We start from the raw sequence: 20573 nt of genomic DNA, 5'->3' as shown, positions 1-20573 counted from the left end.
TGATCATCCAGTCACTGAAGCCAGGATAAGTGGGTATTATCTGCAAGTGTGGGTGTTCTTATGCATATGCCCTCTCTTCTTATCAGCTGGACGCTTCAGTCTCCACTCTAGTCCTCAGTGGCTATGTCACTGACTCTGGGCTGAGTCACCACCTGGTTAAATTTATAAGAATCCACTGTCGTTATCCAAGATCCATCTATTTTTTGCTCAGGCCAAATATGTCAGTTAAATGGGGATGTACTGGGAATCACCACCTCTGCATCCTTCAGGTCCTTGATGGAGGCAGTAACCTCTTCAGTCCATCTAGGAATGTGGTATTGTTTTTAGTTTGCTATTTTCCACAGTAGGGACAGTTCTAATCACTTCCACTTGGCTTTTCCTACCATAATAGCCCTTACTTTACATGTTAGGGATCCAGTTTGGAGATTCTGCCATTTGTTGTGCATATGTATTCCAATTATGTATTCTAACTGGGGAAATCACTGCAGGATTGATTCAGATACCCACTGGACACAGTGTGAGATGAGCCTGAGCTACTTGTTCTCCATATATCCTCACTCTGTCTGGTGGGTCACAGTGATGTTTTATGTCTCCTAGAATTAGTGTCAATTCAAAGCCAGTGTCCAGTAATCCTCGAACAGTCTGATTATTTCCTTTACTCCAAAGAACAGTCACTCTTGTAAAAGACCATAGATCCTTTCAGGGAAGAATGGAAGAAAGATTAACAGTATAAAATTTTGGCATTGTAGCGAGGTCCTTCTTCCTCAAAGGACCTGGCTTTCTCTTTAGTCAAGGGAATGCGGGTCTATAAAATGGCTTAAGTCTGGGAATTGATTGAGAGGGTGTGAGCATTCTGATGATTCAAGCTAGACTGCCATTCACTTGATTAAGAATTCTTCCTCTTGTACAGATCAAGTATGTCTTCAGTAGAGTTCCATTCTGTTTCACTTCCTTTGGACACCATTGCCTTAGGTCCTTATGAGTCAGACTATTCTTATTACTGCTTTGATTCTGCTGTCCATTATGATAGATAACTACACCGGGCTTTTCTTTGTGGATTAAATGCTGCCACTTGACCTCTACTACAATTGTAGTTAGGTTCCTTAATTCAAATAAGGTAGTCCCCACTGTCAAATCAGGCGTACATAAAATAGCAGTCACAGCAAACTTCAAGGATGCGGGAGCTTCCATCACAAATTTGTTCCACACTGCTGTGGTAAAAGATACATACGCTCAGCATTCCCTGTGGTTCTAAGGTCCTAGCCTGATAAGTCCACTCTAACATACCCTAAGCCTTTGGATACCTTCTTCTATAGTACACCAAGGCTGGCCTGGTACATCATCATAATTTGGTATAGGCTATCATGAAATTTGTGATTCAGTGAGCCAACCAAATAACTGTTAGATCCTTTCCTGATGTCTTGAGCTAAAACATTGAATGAAGAATCTATACTTCTTGGGCCCATATCAATAGACTCAGAATATTCCAAGTTTATATCCCTTCCACCTTTATCCCATACCCTTAATAGCCATTCCCACACATAATCTCCATCTTTCTGTTGGTCTGTATTTTAAATACCAAGCAGTTCCTTTGGAGTATAATGTCTCTCTTCCTGTGTCACAATTTGTACTTTACTGCTATGGCTCACTGGATCTTAGATCTAACTATAGATCTTGAACCTGTAACAATTGTGGGATGTTTGGTAAGGCATCTGCACTCAGTGATGCCCCAGGTGATAATAACTCATCAAGCACAGCTGGGTTAATCCCATCCATGAGTATAAGATGTTTGATTGGCAGTAATGACTCAATGGAATTTAGGGCCTCTGTATTCCAAGTCTCCTGATTACATGCAGATATATCCCTATCTCAAGTTTAAGGATTGCATATCTTCACAGTCAATTCCCTCATTTTAGCTTTGGAAACCATTTGAGGTTGAGAATTCAATTGATGTTGTAATCTATCCACTCTTACAATAAACACTCTGGGTTTGATGTTCAACAATATTATCTGTTTACTACAAGAAATAAGACTTTCTTTCATGGCACAAATGGAAACTTTAAGGTCTTTAATGTGGTGTTTGAGCTTTGAAGCCCTGATCTCATCTCTTTCCTTCACCACCTTGTCTAGTATAAGTAGGATCGACCAACCAACTTGCCTGTATTTTTCATCCTGATAAAATTGCAGTAAAGTATCCAACTCATGATCTTCTAGATCCTCACTTCTCACCAACACTTGATCTATTGGAGGTGATATTTTATGTATTAATATTGCCACCTCACACCATGGTTTAATAGCACCCTTGTTACCAAAAGAAGCAGTTATCAGTGCAGTTAAGACTAATCAAACATGAGAACCAATTTTAAAAAGTCATTCTTTTAATTTCATTTATTTAGAACCAGTCCTAATACCAAATGTGCTCTATAGACACAAAACCAGTGATGCTTATATATACATTTATATAGCGAGACTGACAGGTTCCAAGTTCACGAGTCAGATATCAGTCTGTAGGCTTCTCCTGACTCATTACAGCTACATAGGTTTATGAACCCCAAATTGGCGTCAGACAGCAGGCTGCTGGTTGTAGAGTTGAATGAATTCAAAGTTGGCAAGTAAAATGACAGGCTGATGACAAGCAAGTTAATGGCTTCCAGGATGGTAGGCAATATTTTAGGCCATAGGTTAGAGTCTAAAGAAATTGAGGTCAGATGATGACAAGTCATATACAAGATCCAGATCCAGAAAAAATAGGCGACTCCTGCCAGAACTCCCATAGAAATCTTGGTACCAGGCCACACCTCCAAGGACATCTCCTTTCAAATTGACCAGCTGCTCATAGCAGATCTCATCAAAGAAATGATTACATTATATCAGATGTGCTCATGGGGATGACTACATCATGACTGGCAGATCACTGAGCATCACCTAGCCAAGTTGACAAGCAACTTTAACCAACACAAATATATATAAACATATCACACATTTTTGCCAATTCAAGTTTGTACAGGTATACAGCTTGCTGGTATTAATTACATTAATTGATGCATAACTATTACCCTTAATTAGTGCAAATTTTCCACATCATAAACAGACACTTAGTGCTCATCACAAATCAGTTGACCATAGATGTATGGTGTTAGAGACTGAATTACATTTCCTAAAAATATGTGTTGTAAATCCCAACCCCTACATCCACCCATGGTTATGATTCCAGTCAGGAATGTGTTTTATTTATTATATTAAAATGTATTAGTATAGAGTATGTCTTAAAGAAAACTTTTGATCTGTAAGAGGATATTAAGCCAGCAAGAAATCAAGCAAGTGGAGAAGAAAGCTTGATGGCATGCCACATATAGATTATCAAGAAGCAGAAGACAAAAAAGAGAAGGACCTTCCCCCAACAGAGGAGGAGAGCCATCCTATAAAGTCAGGATCCTAAATCCGGATGTCTAGCCTCCTAATTTGTGAGAGAAGGAGCCCAGAGGGCATGGATTAGAGGTTGACTGCAAACTGAAAGGCCAGCAGTTCAAAACCATCAGACACTCTGCAGGAGAAAGATGTGGATGTGACAGTCTGCTTCCATAAATTTCACAACCTTTGAAAACCTATGACTCCAAATGGTTATGCTATGAAAGAATCAATTTGTATTTGTTAATTCCACCCACATGTGGTATTTCTGTTGTAACAGCACTAGATAACTAAGACATATGTGTTTATATCTGAGTTTTGTATTAGATTCCTTTGATCTATGTGTCTATCATTAAGCAAGTACAAGGCTGCTTTAATTACTGTAGCTGTGTAATATGCTTTTAAGTCAAGAAATATGAGGTCTATTTTGTTCTTCTTCAAAGTTTTTGGGCTATTCGTGGACCTCTTGCCCAATTATATTTCTTAATGAAATAGATAGAGGCAGAGGCAGTTCTCCAAGGAATCATGCTATAAAATATTTTTATTTAATATATGGTGAATGGAAAAATACTAGCTTGCTCCAAATCATTTCTCATTAGCATGGCTAATTTCTTGTTTGAGCTAGTTTTACAACTGAACCCGTCCCCAGCAGCTCTTTGAAAACCCTCAGAGATTTCCTGACTTACTGGTCAAATCAAGAGGTTGTACTGAATACTCATTCTATTTAAATCCCTTAGGGTTTTCTAAATCTTCCAAAAGAAGAAAACTAGCTTATTACTGTGGCCATTAGGAACATAGGTTCCATCTGCTGGACCAGGAACTTTCTAAATTGTAGACGTCACTTACTGGAACTTTGTATTTCTGTAACTTTTGGGGTCCTGTGCCAAATTTGACAGAAATTGATTTTAAATTATAGAAGAGGTACCCACTTAAGACTCTTTTGTGTAGTGCCATTTTGTTTTAAGGATGGCAGAATCAAGCACTTCAAATGTCTTGGAGAATTCTGAGCCATAAAGTGACTACTGACATGATGTGGTGTAGTAGGAAAAACTACAGCTGGGAGTTGGGAGACTGGGGTTCTCATCTCATTGGTGCTACTTAAACAGTTATGAGTCATTAGGCTAAATAAATACTTACCAAGAATCTTAGAGCTTCATATGTTAAGCATCATCTTTGCTCTAAATGGTCTAGAAGTTTCTTTCTCATTCTGTAACTCTAATTAATGGTCACAGATTTAGTTTATGGATCGTCTGAATTTAGAATTGTGAATATCAGAATGCAAACCCAGTGTTCTTTCCTTTCTACCAGATAGATTTGAACTATGCCTCAATACAGTTTGTGAAAATTGGTTAACTTCATTAACAGTTACCATGGAACAGAAACAGGAAATGCCAGAAGGATGAGCTGAAACACAGACCTCATTTTGTTCGGTCAATTAGAAAATGGACTGAAGCTTCCAAATCTATTTCATGTGGGCAGCTGCTATTAGACCTAATTTGAAAAGTCATTGGCATTGACTTAAAAATTTGTAGACTTCCTCTCAGTCAGTTAACTCAAAGTCCTTAACCTTATATTCAGCACTTATTACCTTTGTTAAGCAAAGCAAACCTTATGATCTTTCCTTCATAGGTAAATGGAATCAAGAACTTGAAAGTTATTTGTACAACTTGGTCAACTCAAATCCACCCCATCTTTGCCCTTGTCTTACCCCAGTTGGCATCACTGTTTAGTCTCTTCTAGAGTGCCTAAATGTCTATAAACTTCTTTAGCAATGAGTTGAAAGAAAACTTACCTTTCTGCATTTCATATAATATTTGTCTTGTAATTTTATTGTTGTTAATTTGTAAAGCAATCCACTCAAATGGAGTACCTTTCCTTCTGTAAATGTATGTGTTGTGTCATTCTGCAAGCACTGGTCTTCAAATCTCATGATGTTTCACCATATACTATCTTCCATAGCACCCAAATTACACAGTACTCAGAAGCATGTTATAAATGTGGGACATACAACCTTTGCTACTCCCAGTCAGCAAGTGACAAAGTAGAGGCACTTTTAAGAGTTGACCAAGATTAAAAATTTGAAAGTAAATAAAAAAGCATTACTATAAAATTATTGCTCTTGTTGTTCAGTGCCATCAAGTTGGTACCTACTCATAGAAACTTTATGCACAACAGAATGGCACACTGTCCGGTGCTCCTGCAATCTCACAATTGTTGGAATGCTTGAGCCCATTGCTGCTGTCATGGTGCCAATCTAGCTCATTGGGGGGGTCTTCCTCTTTTTCACTGACTTCTACTTTACCAAGCTTGGTGTCTTTCTGCAGGGACTGGTCCCTCCTGATAATATGTCTAAAGAATAAGACCATCCTGGCTTCTAAGGAGCTTTTTGACTGTACTTCTTCCAACATATATTTGCTTGTTTTTCTGGCTGTCCATGGTATTTTTAATATTCTCCTCTAATACCATAACTCAAATGAGTTACAATTTTCCTTATTCATTGTCCAACTTTCATATGCATATGAGGCTATTGAAAATTCCATAGTTTGGGGCAGATGCACTTAAGTTCCCAAACTGACATCTTTGTTCTTGAACACTTTAAAGAGCTCTGTGCAGAAGAATTGCCTAGTTCAACACCCATGGATGGCATGGGTCAGACACACTTTTTGTACTCAACCTGACATCTTTGCTTTTCAGTACTTTAAAGAGGTCTTGTGCCACAGATTTGCCTAATGCAATGTATTGTTTGATTTCTTTACTGCTGCTTCCATGAGTGTTGATGGTTGATCCACTCAAAATAAAGTCTTTGATAACTTCAGTCTGTTCTCCATTTACTATGATGTTACTTATTGGTCCAGTAGTGAGGATTTTTGTTTTCTTTATATTGAAGTATAACCCATACCAAAGGCTGTGGTCTTTGATCTTCAGTGAGTATTTTAAGTCTTCTTTTTCAGCTTGTTTGCTGAAAGAGAAGACTTAAAAATACTGCATGTGTTATCTGCATGTCTCAGGTTGTTAATGAGTCTTCCTCCAATCCTGATGCCATATTTTTCTTCATATAACCCAGCTTCTTAGATTATTTGCTCAGTATACAGATTGAATAAGTATGGTGAAAAATACAACCTTGAAGCACACCTTTCCTAATTTTAAACCATTCACTGTTCCCTTGGTTGGTTTGAACTTATGTACAGGTTCCTCATGAGCACAATTAATTGCTCTGGAATACTCATTCATTATAGTGCTGTCTAAGTTTGTCATGATCCACACAATTGAAAGCCTTGGCACAGTCAATAAAACACAGGTAAACATCTTTCTGGTGTTGTGTACTTTCAGCCAAGATCCATCTTACGTCAGCAGTGATATCCCTAGTTTCAAGTCCCCATCTGAATCCTTCCTGAACCTCTGGCAGCTGCCTGTAAATGTACTGCTGCAATCCTTTTTAAGTTATCTAGCAAAAGCTTACTTGCATGTAATAATTATGATATTGTCCAATGATTTCCACATTCTCTTGGGTCATGTCTTGCAAATTTCTTGACATTGATACCATTATTAAACAAAAATATCAAAATGTGAAGATATTGTTTCTCCATATATCCTCATTTAGGTCTATATACTTTTGAAGATAGCATTTCCAATCTTTCTAATGCTTCCCTGAGGAATTCTCTCCTCTTTGATTTACACCACATCAAAACAGCTGTTTTGGTATTCTTGAGGGACTAGAATCTGTTCTTCTTAAATATTCTTTGGATTTTTGGAACAAAAATAAGTCTGAAGAGGCAAAATCGGTCTGTAGGGTGGATGGGGTAAAGTTCCCAATTACATTTTTCTAGGACAGCCCTTGCTACTCTCAAACACCGATCAGGTGTATTGTCTTGTTCGGGAAAAAAAATTCATCAGCACAACTTTTCTGTCCTTTTCCTCAACAATGCAGTTTTCAGTTTTCTTAAAAGTTCTTCCAGTAAGTCCCTTTGTCCTGTGTTCTTCAATAAAATCTATCAAGATTGCCCATTTGGAATAATTTTTTTAAAAAAGCTTCCATTCACCCAAGCTCCTAAAATGCTTCTCTGTATTAATTTTAATTAGCATAGCAGGTTCTCTTAGATGTCACTGTTTTGACTGGACCCTTTTTCCTTTCATTTCTTGAAGGCACCCTAACAAGGCAAAGACAAGTGTATTACTGATCACAGAGACACATTTTATTTGGAATAAACCTGTGTACATATGAATCAGAACTCTGATAGCCAGACTTTTTGACTTACCCTCACAGTGTGTTGGTTAAGACTGGTGCTCTGGACTGCTTGCATTTGTAACTCTCTATGCCTTTCTGTTGTGTATGTAAAATGGGGATAATAATGCCTTGCTTATAAAGTTGCTTTATAATAAGAATTCAATAGTTTTAGCTCTTCTTTTTACCATCATGACTTGTTGCTGCTAAGTGCCATTGAGTCATTTCCGACTCATAGCCTCCCTATATAGTCTTTCTGAGGAGCAGCTGGTGAGTTTAAACTGCTGGCCTTGCAGTTCAAACTGACACTATGATTGAGTGTTTATTCTACTGTACTACACCAAGACTATCATCACTGCTATTACCACCATAATAATCATAATTTGATCATTGACTATCAGTGACAAAACAAGTCACATATGTAATTCCTTAAATTTTCTATAAATGACCTATAAGTTCTAGAGAATCAAGACAGTGACACTTAAAAAAGGAGATAGATTGTTGTGTTGTTGTTGAGTACCATCAAGTCGGTTCCAACTCATTGTGACCTTGTGTAGGGCTTCTGAGAAGTGACTGATTTGAACCTCTGTCCTTGTAGTTAGCAATCTAGTGCTTATCCTATAGTGTCACTTGCATCTGCTTTGATAGAATAACAGCCAAGGAGGCAGAGAAATATGAAAAAAAGGAGATGGTCTCCTTCTACAGCCTTTAGTAATTTGGCAGGAAAATAATAGTAAGCACAGTTTATTTTCTTTTGAATAGCTGGGGGAGATGTTTGAGTTACCATGCTTACTGGAAGGATGAATTTAGACTCTTCTTAGATGCCTTCCTTGGCAGCACGGAAGTAGCAAGCATGAAGTCTCTGCTTTTGTTTTGTCTATATCATCCAAAAACCTGAATCCCTGAGATGTTCTAGGATAAAGTCAATCTACAGAATCTGGTTTGATGACAGGATGGTTGGAGATGGAGATCTGGTCTTCTGTCTGCAATGACAGGATTTTGCTAGTTTGGAGAAGGTAGCTGAACAGGTGACAGTGAGCTCACTGATTTCCTTGGAGAGAAGGGACCAGCAGATTTGCACAAACTGTTTCTGTCCCCGTCATCTGTTTTGGCAACTCCCACCATCATGGAGGCTAAGAATTTAAAAGATTCAATCAAACCAGATGCTCCCTCCCATCCCTTATGAACATTGGTCAGGATTGGGGCTTAAAGTGAAAAGGGGGGCATCTTTTGGGTAGATATGATTCTGAGGCAGATTCTATAGAAGAGGGTGAGTGAGATCTTCACTTTGGGAAATTTCTAAATGGAAATATTGATTTAGACATACAGCCTGTAGATGAAAGGACATGTATTGAACACATATGTATCTTAGAATTTCACAAATATTAATGGTAATTGTTGGGATTGTTATTCACATTTAACTGATGAGCAAACTAAAACTCAGAAAGTTCTGATACTCTGCCAAGATCACACAGTAGAACTTGAACCTAGATACACTGATTCTGAGTTCAGTTCTTCACTGATAACATGGTTAAGCCCTTGGAAAATGTTACCATTGAGAAAGAAGTGGGAACAGTGACTGTCTTCAACCCTTAAGATTTCACTTTTTGTGTGTCCAGAAAAACCTCATCCATCTATTTATCATTACTTCTATCTACTCATCCATCTGTCCACTCATCTATTCATCCACACATTTATTCATTTAATAATTTTTTAGCACATACTTTCCAAGACATTATATGCCATGCTGTTGCTTCTAAGGGATGTTCAGCTGGTTGTAACTCCTGTTGTTGATTTTGTAGGTGCCATTGAGTCAGTTCTAACCAAAAGCAACTACAGACAACAGAATGATATACTTCCATTTCTGTGCGTCCATTTCTGTGTCATCCTCACAATCACTGTTACACTTCAGCCCATTGGTATTGCCACAGTGCCAATCCAAGAAGGTCTTCCTCTTCTTTACTGGCACTCCACTTTACCAAGCAAGAAATCCTTTCCCAGGGACTGGTCCCTCCTGATAATATGTCCAAAGCATGAGAAACAAAGCCTGGCCATCTTGACAGTTAAGGTGTATTGTGGCTATACGTCTTCCAACATAGATTTGTTTGTCCATCTGGAAATCCATGGTATTTTTTTTTTTTTAATGTTATATTGTGAATTATGTGATAGTTTACATGGGAGAACATTAGCTTTACATTCATTCTATCGTATATCATTTCTTTGCCATGGTTACAATCCCCTCTATGCATCATCAACCAACCAAAGGGTATACCCTGCAAGCCTGCCCCCCTGGTCCTCAGCACACAGTCCCTCTCCCTCTCTGGGTCTAGAGTCCCCAGACAGTCCATGTTTCGACGTCATTGTCTCTACTTTCATCACCGGCATCACTGCTTCTCTGGGTAGGGTCCCGCTCTCTGCTCTTCTCTCTTAATGGTCCCAGGGACCTCCACTCCTGGACTGCGAAGTCACTCATTCCCCTCCTTTTGCTACACAACGTCTACCTTTACATTTCCAACCATCACAGTCAGTCCTGATAGCAATTATTCACTATTGTATCACAAGAGACCTATCCCCATCTCCTTTCATCAGCCCCGACCAGACAGATTGGATACTACTCAGTGGAGATTCTACCGTCCTCCATGCCCTCTGGATCTAGACTCCCTCTTGAAAGTTTGTAAGCCAGTCACTTCTTGTCTTTGTAGCCACCCCATTTTGGGTCGCCAATGTCCAAGTTGCCCATCCCTGTCTACCCTGTATAGTGAGGGGTGGAAGTGATCTTTGCTGTAAAGATTTGTTGTCTCTTTTGAGCTACTGCATCCATAGGTGTAGGTCAAGTTCATCAAATTGTATCAGATTACTCTTTTTGTCCTCTTCTTTATTCTTCTAGTTGAGCTCTGTTCATCCAGCCATTGAAGCCAGGTCAAGTGGGTATTATCTGCAAGTGTGGATGTTCTTATGCATATGCCCTCTCTTCTTATAAGCTGGATGCTTCACTCTCCACTCTAATCCTCTGTGGCTATGTCACTGACTCTGGGCCCAAGAACCCCCAGGTCTTCTTACATTGCTGGCCAACCAGGTCTCCACCTGGGTTCACAGGAGTCCATTGAATGTTGTAGGGTTTAGCTCGCAGCTTCATTGCTATTTTTCCCTTACTTCTCCTTATTGGTGACCCATGTTGTCACCAATCCGAGTGCATTCCTGCTCGTGTATTCCCACTGAGTCTTAGTCTTTGCAGGGGGTTTGTTCTGAGGGGACCCGACCACTTGTCTTGATGTCTCCTGGGTGAGCAACTTGCTTGGTCTTATAGAAATCAGTCGGACTGCCATTATTGTTTTGTATTTTTCCTGTCTTTCTTTCAAGAAGTATCTTCTGTTCTTCTAGCCACTCCAGACTGGTCTACTTGTCCTTTTCAGTGGGAATTTCCCACCTCAGAAGATTCTGGATGGGTTTCAGGATTTCACCTATGGTCCTATGTAATGCAAAGGCTCCATAGGAAGCCTCCTTCACTGGTCATGTTGTGGCCCCATTTTAGGTATTCCAATCAGTTATAGGCAGGAGATGGATTTACAAGCTTTCTATGGTAATATTTCTGGCAATTCCTTTTTATCCCCCTCAAGTGTCAATTTTATAATGGTATGCAAGGGAAACCAAGATTCAAAAGACAGCCAAGCATCTTAACATTATCTCCCCCCCCCCCTTTTGCCGATTCTAACCATGTCACAATCCCAGAGCCCTGTTGTTTCAAGGTTGTGCATACATCATTATTTACCTCTGCCCCACTTAGCCCATGGAAACCTGTCTAATTGTTTTCCTATCAGCCTTGTTCTTCCATTCCCCTCCCCCTTCTCATATATTGCCCCTCTCACCAGCACCCAAACTATCTTGTGTCTATTCCCTACCCTGTGGTCCACTTTCCCCTCCCTCCCCTTATTGTACCCCCCACATTTGGTAACCAGCAAAGAACCCACCCCCACTCTGCTTTAGTATGGGTTCTTTTTCTTAGTCTTTTACAATAGTGGTCCTATACAGTATTTCTCCTTTTGTGACAGACTGATTTCACTCAATATAATGTCCTCAAGTTTCATCCATGTTATGTGGTAGCTTACAGCTTCCTTGTTGTTCTTCAAGGTATCATAATATTCCATTGTATGTATGTCCCACATATGTCCCACAGTTTCTTTATCCATTCTTCAGTTGATGGGCAGTTAGGCTGTCTCCATCTTTTTGCTATTGTAAATAGTGCTGCTCTGAACATTGGTGTGCATATATCTACTTGTGTTATGGCTTGTATTTCTTGTGGGTAAATACCAAGTAGAGGGATTGCAAATCCATGGTATTTTTAATATTCTTTTCCACCGTTATATTGATCAAATACTTTAAATCTTCTATAGTCTTTCTTATACATTGTCCAACTTTCACGTGCATATGAGTCTATTGAAAATACTTGGATTAGATGTACCTTAGTCCTTAAATTGACATCTTTCTCTTGAGCATTTTAAAAAGGTCTTGTACAACAGATTTGCCTAGTGCAATATGTCATTTGATTTCTTTACTGCTGTATCCATGAGTGTTAATGATTGATCCTAACAAAATGACGTTTTTGACAATCTTAATCTTTTCTCCATTTATTATGGTTTTTATATGTTGGCCCAGTGGTGAGAATTTTATTTTCTTTACATTGAGGTGAAACCTGTACCTAAGTCTTTGATTTTCTTCAGTATTTTAAGTCTTTTTCTCATTCAGCAAGCAAAGTTATAACATCTGCATTTTGTAGATTGTTAATGAGTCTTCTTCCAAATCCTGATGCAGCATTCTTCTTCATATAATATAGTTTCTCAGATTATTTGTGTAACATACAGATTGAGTAAGTATGCTGAAAGAATACAACTCTGACACACTCCTTTCCTGATTTCAAATCAATCACTGTCTCCTTTGTTCTGTTTAAACAACTTCCCCTTGATTTGTGTTCCAAATTTCTTGGCATAGATCAATGAGTGCCTCCAGTGCTGTATCAGTTTGTTGAAAGATTTTAACTTTTCTTCCATGGATTCCCATGGAAGGTGCCTTCAGTACACCTTGGACTTCTTTCTTTACAACCATTGGGTCTTGAAATCATTGAACATCAACGATTCCTTTTTGATACAATGACTCTTTGTATTCTTTATATCTTTCTGTATCATTCACTATTTTGCCCTTGGTGTTGTTGTTGCTGTTAAGTGCCCTCAAGTCAATTCCAACTCACAATGACCTTTCATAGTGTTTCTGAGGATTGACTGGTGAGGTTGAACCACCAATCTTGTAGTTCAAAACTACTTTTCTGTCTGGTGCTTTATCATGTGATCTCCAGCCTCATTTCTAATATCAAGGTCATGTTTTCCAACTACTGATCCTTACTCTTTGTTTGCAATTTTTGCATTCCAATTAACAGTAATTGTCAATTCATGTTAATACTGATATTCTATCAATTGCAAACTGAAGAAGTTGCTTGTTGTTATTGTTGTTAAGTGCCATTGTTTCAGTTCCCAACTCATGGCGACCATGTTTAGGGTTTCCAAGAAGCAACTGGTGAGCTTGAATCACCAACCTTGCAGTTCAAACTGACCTTGAAGTCCAGCACATTAACCCGTAGTGCCATACCAGGAAACCAAAGTTGACAGAATTCTTCAATTTCATCATCATTGGCTTTAGTGGTTCGTGCGCAGATTTAAATAACAGCGATACTATGTTGTTGTTGTTGTTGTTGTTATGTGCCACAGAGTCAGTTCCGACTCATAGCGACCCTGTACATGGTTTCCGAGGCTGTAAATCTTTACAGGAGCAGAAAGTCTCATTTTTCTCCCATGGAACAGCTTGTAGTTTTGAACTGCTGACTGTGAGATTAGTAGCCTGACATGGAACCACTACACTACCAGCAGTATAAGACCCATGAAATCATTTGGTCTGGCCCTTCCTAGGCAACTGCAGCTCCAGCCATCACATTGTTAGCGACCTTATGTATAGCAGAATGAAACACTGCCTGATCCTGGGCCAACCTCACTACTGTTGCCACACTTGACTCCATCGATGCTGTCACTTGGCCAATCCATCTCATTGGGGGTCTTCCTCTTTTCCTCTGACCCTCCACCTCACCAAACATGATATCCTTCTCCAGTGACTGGTCCCTCCTGACAACATGTCCGAAGTATGAGAGACGAAGTTTGGCCACCCTGGCCTCCAAGGAGCACTCTGGCTGCATTACTTCCAAAATGCATATATTGGTTCTTGTGGCAGCCCATGGCACTTTCAATATTCTCCTCCAACAACATAATCCAAAAGCATCATTTCTTGTACGGTCTTCCTTATTCACTGTCCAGCTTTTGCATGCATATGAGGTTATTGAAAATACCATGGCTTGGGTCAGGTGCACCTTAGTCTTCAAGCTGACAACTTTGCTATTCAATGCTTTAAAAAGTTCTTGTGAAGCAGATTTGTCTAATGCAATATGTCGCTTGATTTCTTGACTGCTGCTTCCATGAGTGTTGATAGTTGATCCAAGAAGAATGAAGTCCTTGACAACTTCAATCTTTCCTTCATTGATAAGAATGATGTTTATAGGGGTCAGTTATTTAAATGTTTGATCAAATATAGCAGGGTAATTTTTAAGTCAATAATTTTCTATGGCCCCTGACTGATGCTATCAATTTTGACAGAAAAAAAAGTCCCCTACTTCTATTTTGGGGTATCATTTAAGAAGAAGAGGAGGGCAAAAGTTAGCAAATAGGAGCAACTATCCAGTAGACAGCAAGCAATTAAGCAAACTAACAAGAACGTGTAGTGTCACAGAAGTCTGAAGAGAAAAGAGTTTCTTATAAATGCTGCTAAGAAGAGAGAAATAAAATGGGAAGAGTGAAATGACTTTTGGTAATTTGGTAACAGTGAGTAAATTGATGATCTTGATAACAGCTGTTTTGTTAGAATGGATGGTGTTGAAAGCACAATTGTAGTAGGCTGAGAAGGGAATGGGAGGTAGAAAAGAGGAAAGATGGTTAATATAGACAACACTTTTCTCAATTCACTTCTAATTACACTTAGTCCCATACTGCAACAGCTAGATATTGACAAGACTTTGAAAAGTCATTTGCTGTTCCTAAAATAACCATAGTAAATGGGAAAAAGCCAATTTGTGGTCCCTCTTTGTGTTTTCAACAGTTTTCACTAGAAGGAAATTATTCCTTCTTTTGGTCTGACAGATTTATATCCATTTTAATTCTATGGCAATGAAGACTCACAGTTCTGCTCTATGATAAAGTGTTTAGCACATTAAAGTTATCAGGAAGGACCAATCCCAAGAGGACATCAAGCTTGGTAAAGGAAAGGGTCAGTAAAAAGGAGGAAGACCTTCAATTAAATAAAATTGACACAATGGCTACATTACTCATTACCGTAGTAGTGAGGGTGGCACAGGATTGGGTGCTTTGTTCTGTTGTGCAGAGTCACTATGAGTTGAGACTACAGCACCTAACAACAGCAGTGGTTCATTAATGTTGTTGTTGTTGTCAGGTGCCATTGAGTAGGAACCGACTCATAGCGACCCCATGCACAGCAGAACGAAACAATGTCCGATCCTGGGCCAACCTCACTACCGCTGCCACACTTGACACCATCAATGATGTCACCTGGCTGATCCATCTCATTGGGGGTCTTCTTCTTTTTCTCTGACCCTCCACCTTACCCAGCATGACATCCTTCTCCACAGACTGTTCTCTCTGGACAATGTTCATTAATAGGTCACCCTCTACTCAAATGTTTTCATAGTACTTTAGTATTTCTACTGGTCCATTCCCAACTCTTTAAGATGGATATCCTTGTTGTTGTTAAGTGCCATTGAGTCAATTCCGACCCATAGCAACCCTGTATAGGATTTCCAAGGAGTAGCTGGTGAGCTTGAACTGCCAACCTTGTGGTTCAAACATCTTTACAGTCTGGTGCATTAACCCACAGCACCATACCAGGACTCCTGGATATCCTTATATGTGGTTTTATTCAGTTACCAGAGGCCAATGACTATATTTGCTTGTATACTGGCTTCCTTCATGCATATGTGTGTTCCCAGAAAGAAGAAACTGCCTACTAACATGTTCATGACTGACACATAGTATGTTATCACTAAACTTTTCTTGTTTCTTGAACTCTCTTGTAATCTGCATTTATTTGTTTGCTTCTTTTTAAATTATAATAATGATACTCTAGACAAAACAGTAAATATGGGGAGGGGTGTGTGTGTGAGACATTTACTATAAAAACAATTGTTTGAAGAGGGAAATATGGTTTTATTCCCCCTGCTATCAAAATATACTTAAGTCATTATTCATTTTGGTGAAGTAATATTCCCGTGTTATTTGTTCTATCTTCACATCTAGACTCTCCATTTCTGGAAAGAATGTTGAGTCTAATTCTTTACAAATAACTTGCTTTCTTACATGCTACTGTTGTTTTCAATATAAATGGGGAAGAGAGTCTGGATGACTCTCCATTAGAGGTGTACTATTAAAATTGTCAATTTTCTGAAATACATGGTTGAAGAACCATCATTTTTCCCCCACTGTTTGTTACCCTAAACTATAGACCTGTCACTAGGCAATGTTCTAGCGTGTGGATACAGAGAAGCTGTGGGAAGATCCAACTGGCACTTAAATTACATTCTCCCTTTGATTTGGAAGACATTTTGTGCCACTTAGTAGAATTCCAATATAGTTGGTTCCATAGAGGAGGGGCCTAACCTTTTACAAATATCATTGCTGCAATGACTGAAACAAAATTAAGCCATCAAAACAGCAGGGCTGGTTTTTCTATCCAGATAGTCATGGAATTAAAATCACAGCAAGATTTTGTGGGCTTGTCTGCACTCTCGCAATGGTGTTCACAACTTCACATCCTCTCTAATCTGGAGCAGACCACTTAGCCCACATTTGTTTAGTCTACCTACAAACTTCAGAATATTTCAGTGAAAGTCTTCTTTAAAAGAAGACACTATATAGGGCAGAAATGTCACTTCATGAGGCAAAATTGCTTTTTCCTCTCTGATAGATTTTGCACATAGATATATGTAGTATGTATATGCATATAATATACAATAAAATATGTATATTCTTCCAGACTGCTTAGCATATTTGACTATTTCCATCTGGGATCTAAAAATACAACTGTGTTCTAGTTGTCCTATCCTTCACCTTCAGAAAGAAGATCCTCTAAGTTGAATGTGACCACAAACTACAGAAGATTTGTAAGCAAAAAGGTACCATGTTTGTGGTTGACCAGGCATCTTATAGATAGGTTATACAAAAATAGAGATGTGGGTAAGAACAATCTTAGCAGAAAGCAGAGATGACACTAAAAACCTATTTACTTGTGCTTTATTGATTATGAAAATGCATTCAACTGAATAAATTATAACCAACAATGGATGCCATTAGGAAGAATTGGAATTCCAGAACAACTAATCATGCACAGGTGGAACCTGTACATAAGCCTAGAGACAAGTCAGTCATCCGAACAGAACAAGGGGATATTGAATGGTTTAAAATCAGGAAAGGTGAGTGTCAGGGTTGCATCCTTTATTATACTTATTCAGTCTATATGTTGAGCAAATAATCTGAGAAGCTGAATTATATGAAGAAGAAATATGGTGTCATGGTTGGAGGAAGACTCATTAACAACCTTAGATGACACAGATGGCACAACCTTGCCTTCTGAAAGTGATGAGGACTTGAAGTACTTACTGATGAAGACAAAAAATACAGCCTTCAATATGGATTGTACCTCAAAAAATCCTCACAACTGAATCAATTACAAAAAGTCATAATTAATGGAGAAAAGACTGAAGTTGTCAAAGACTTCATTTTGCTTAGATTGACAATAAACGTTCATGAAAGCTGCAGTCAAGAAATCAAACTTCATGCTACATCAGGCAAATCTGCTGCAAAAAAATGTATTTAAAGTGTTAAAGAACATAGATGTACTTTGAGGATTAAGGTGAGCCTACATGAAACCATGGTAGTTTCAATGGTCTCCTATGCATGTAAAAGTAAAGAAGACTGCAGAAGAATTGATGCATTTGAATTATGGTGTTGATGAAGAATATTGAAAGTACCATGGGGTGCCAGAAGAACAAACAAATCTGTCTTGTAAGAAGTACAGCCCGTGTGTGCCTTAGAAGTGAGGATGGTGAGGCATTGCTTTTTGTTCTTTGGACATATGGGCAGAAGGGACCAGTCCCTGGAGAAGGACATCATGCTTAGTAAAGTGGAGTGTCAGAAAAAAGAGAAAGACTTTTCAATACAGTGGATTTAAATAGTGGCAGCAATATTGGGATGAAACATAAGAACAAACGTGCAGGTGGCAGAGAAATAAGCAATGTTTTATTCTGTTGTGTATAAGGTTGCTATGAGTCAGAACTGCCTTCACATATCCTAACAACAATATCCCTTAATAAGATTGTATTACTGAAGCCACTGTCCATATGTTATGTGAAATATCATTATACAATGTATACACTTGTCAAACTCCATCCTGTGATTAGTTCTATTTACCAACACTGTTTATGGAACTAAACCTCATGGTTCCAATGCATTCCACAGCAAATAGCTGAAGGGGTTTTTTCTTAAGAATTAAAATATTAGTTGAGGATTAAAACAATGTTACACAATGAATGAATGTTTAAGTCAAATTTTCTTAAAATATACATACAACTAAATAAGCAGTTAATTTAATCATAAATTCGATTGCACTGTTTTCAGATTTAATAGTGTTAATTTCCAGTGATTTCTTAAGAAAGAACTATAAAATATTTATCCAGTTGGGCTAAGGGAATTCATTTTCTCTTTCTTGACCTTTTTCTGTGATCTCCACATCTCATAAAGGTAGCAGCTTAGATTTACTGAGTTGTTACCACTTCTCAAACACTGCTTAAAGGCTGAAAGCACATCACCTATGGATACATGCTATTTTAGATGCTATGAATCCTTCTGCTCTCATGTCTCAGGTATTAGTTGCTAATTCTCTCCCATTAGACTGAAAATTCCTTGAAAGTCAGGGTCATGTCTTCTCTATCTTTGAATGCAACTCATACTGTTATTGTTAAATGTTGTCAAGTCAGTTCCGACTCATAGTGTCTATGGTTTCCAAGAAGCAGTTTGTAGGTTTGAGCTGCCTACCTTGTGGTTCAAACTGACCTTGTGGTCCAGTACATTATCCTGCAGTGCCACACCAACACTCTTGTTGTTGTTAAGTGCCGTCGAATTGGTTCTGACCCATAGCAACCATGTATAAGGGTTTCCAAGGAGTAGCTAGTGAGCCTGAACCACTGATCTTGCGACTCAAACTGACTGCATTCCAGTGCATTAACCCTCAGCACCACACCAGGACTCCTAGGAGGTGATTAAGAATTACAGTTTTAGTATTGACTGAGTCTGCCCCTATATGATTGCTTCTCTTAGCATGGTTTTACTTCTGTCAGGATTTTTATACTAATTCAAAGGAGTTATATATTGGTATCTATAAGCACTCACAAATTATATTTTAAATTACCATTTTTATACCAGTTATCATTCCTATCAAATTCTGCATCAAGCCATAAGATCTTGGTGGTGGTGGTTATGTGCCGTGGAGTTGGTTCCGACTCATAGCGACCCTGTACAGGGTTTCCGAGGCTATAAATCTTTACTGGAGCAGAAAGTCTCATCTTTCTCCTGTGGAACAGCTGGTAGTTTTGAACTGCTGACCTTGAGGTTTGCAGCCCGATTTGTAACCACTACGCTACCAGAGCTCCTTAGAACATCACAAGGAAGTTCTACACAATTGCCTGCATATCTAGTTGTGAATAGTTCTATCAACAGTGTCAGTGCAGGAGACCCCAGGGTATTTAGGTGCCTTTTTGGCAGATTGAACACCACATAAACAGACCATTTTACATGATCCCCTAGGATTCCCTCATGAGTTATATTGTCAGACAGCTGCCTTCACTTATGAAAGAGGCCTCCTCTCAAATATCTCCTCAGCACCTGTTCTCTATAAGGCGTTATTCTAAGTTATAAACAGAATTTAAAGTTGAATTAGACACGGTCCTTACCCACAAGCAGCTCACAGCTGAGATGTGCTTGATGAGATCCAATAGTCAGCTGGGCTCTGGTCATTTAAGAGCTCTTACTTGTAGTAGATAATTTTTTTTCCCAATCATGAACCATTTAGTAAATGGTCATTGAGCAGAAACATTTCAGGAACAGAGATTTTAGTCATGGAGACAAATCACAGAAGACACATTCTATGCATCTTCTTACTCTAAGCCCTTTTTCCAACCCAGAGAAAGAGCAGTATTTGTCAGTGGAACTGTAGAATATGTATACAATTGGCTATTTGTTCAAATGCATGTGATAGTGTGACATTTATTCGTGTTCTAACAAAGTTGATGCAATTTGCTTTTGATATCGTTTGCCCTGTCCTTACATTTTTTCTTCAGGATTCCCCTCTTCTTTCTGCGTATCCTTTCATTTTCACAATCCTCTTTTATAAACTTCCACACATACTAAGATTACAACAATTTAGGGAATTTGTGGGTCATTCTTCCTTGTCTTTTCCTGAGTCTGACTCCAAATTGCATTTAATGTTCAAACAAATCACACATAACTCAGATTCCATCAGGTGAAGAAAAGAATTTGTTCAGTAGAAGCTTTCCTTTCCAGGTCAAGATAGTTGATCTGCTCATTTGGAAATTAATAGCTTGCTGCTTTGTCCAAATGCAGATGGAATCTTCATCTACTAACAACTCTTGATGTCTGCCTTTATCCTTAATTTTATAAACGCTGTGCTCTCTCAGTAGATAGTGTGTTACATGCTGGATGTAGGACAAAATTTTCAGAAGAGTCTGAATATCTTCAAACTCTTTTGATGTTTTTGACTCATGTCTAAT

At 38.6% G+C, this 20573-nt stretch overlaps 1 protein-coding gene across 1 annotated transcript in view; it reads left to right on the top strand.

Annotated features, from left to right (window-relative positions):
• Positions 1 to 20573, top strand: part of LOC102835002 (opioid-binding protein/cell adhesion molecule-like) — a 2270024-nt gene that overhangs the window by 329556 nt on the left and 1919895 nt on the right. The window lies entirely within an intron of this gene.

This window comes from Chrysochloris asiatica, unplaced genomic scaffold (assembly GCF_000296735.1).
Source record: "Chrysochloris asiatica unplaced genomic scaffold, ChrAsi1.0 scaffold00158, whole genome shotgun sequence".
NCBI classification, from domain to species: Eukaryota; Metazoa; Chordata; class Mammalia; order Afrosoricida; family Chrysochloridae; genus Chrysochloris; species Chrysochloris asiatica.
The sequence above is the reverse complement of the archived record's forward strand: the minus strand, read 5'-3'. Positions and strand labels throughout refer to the sequence as shown.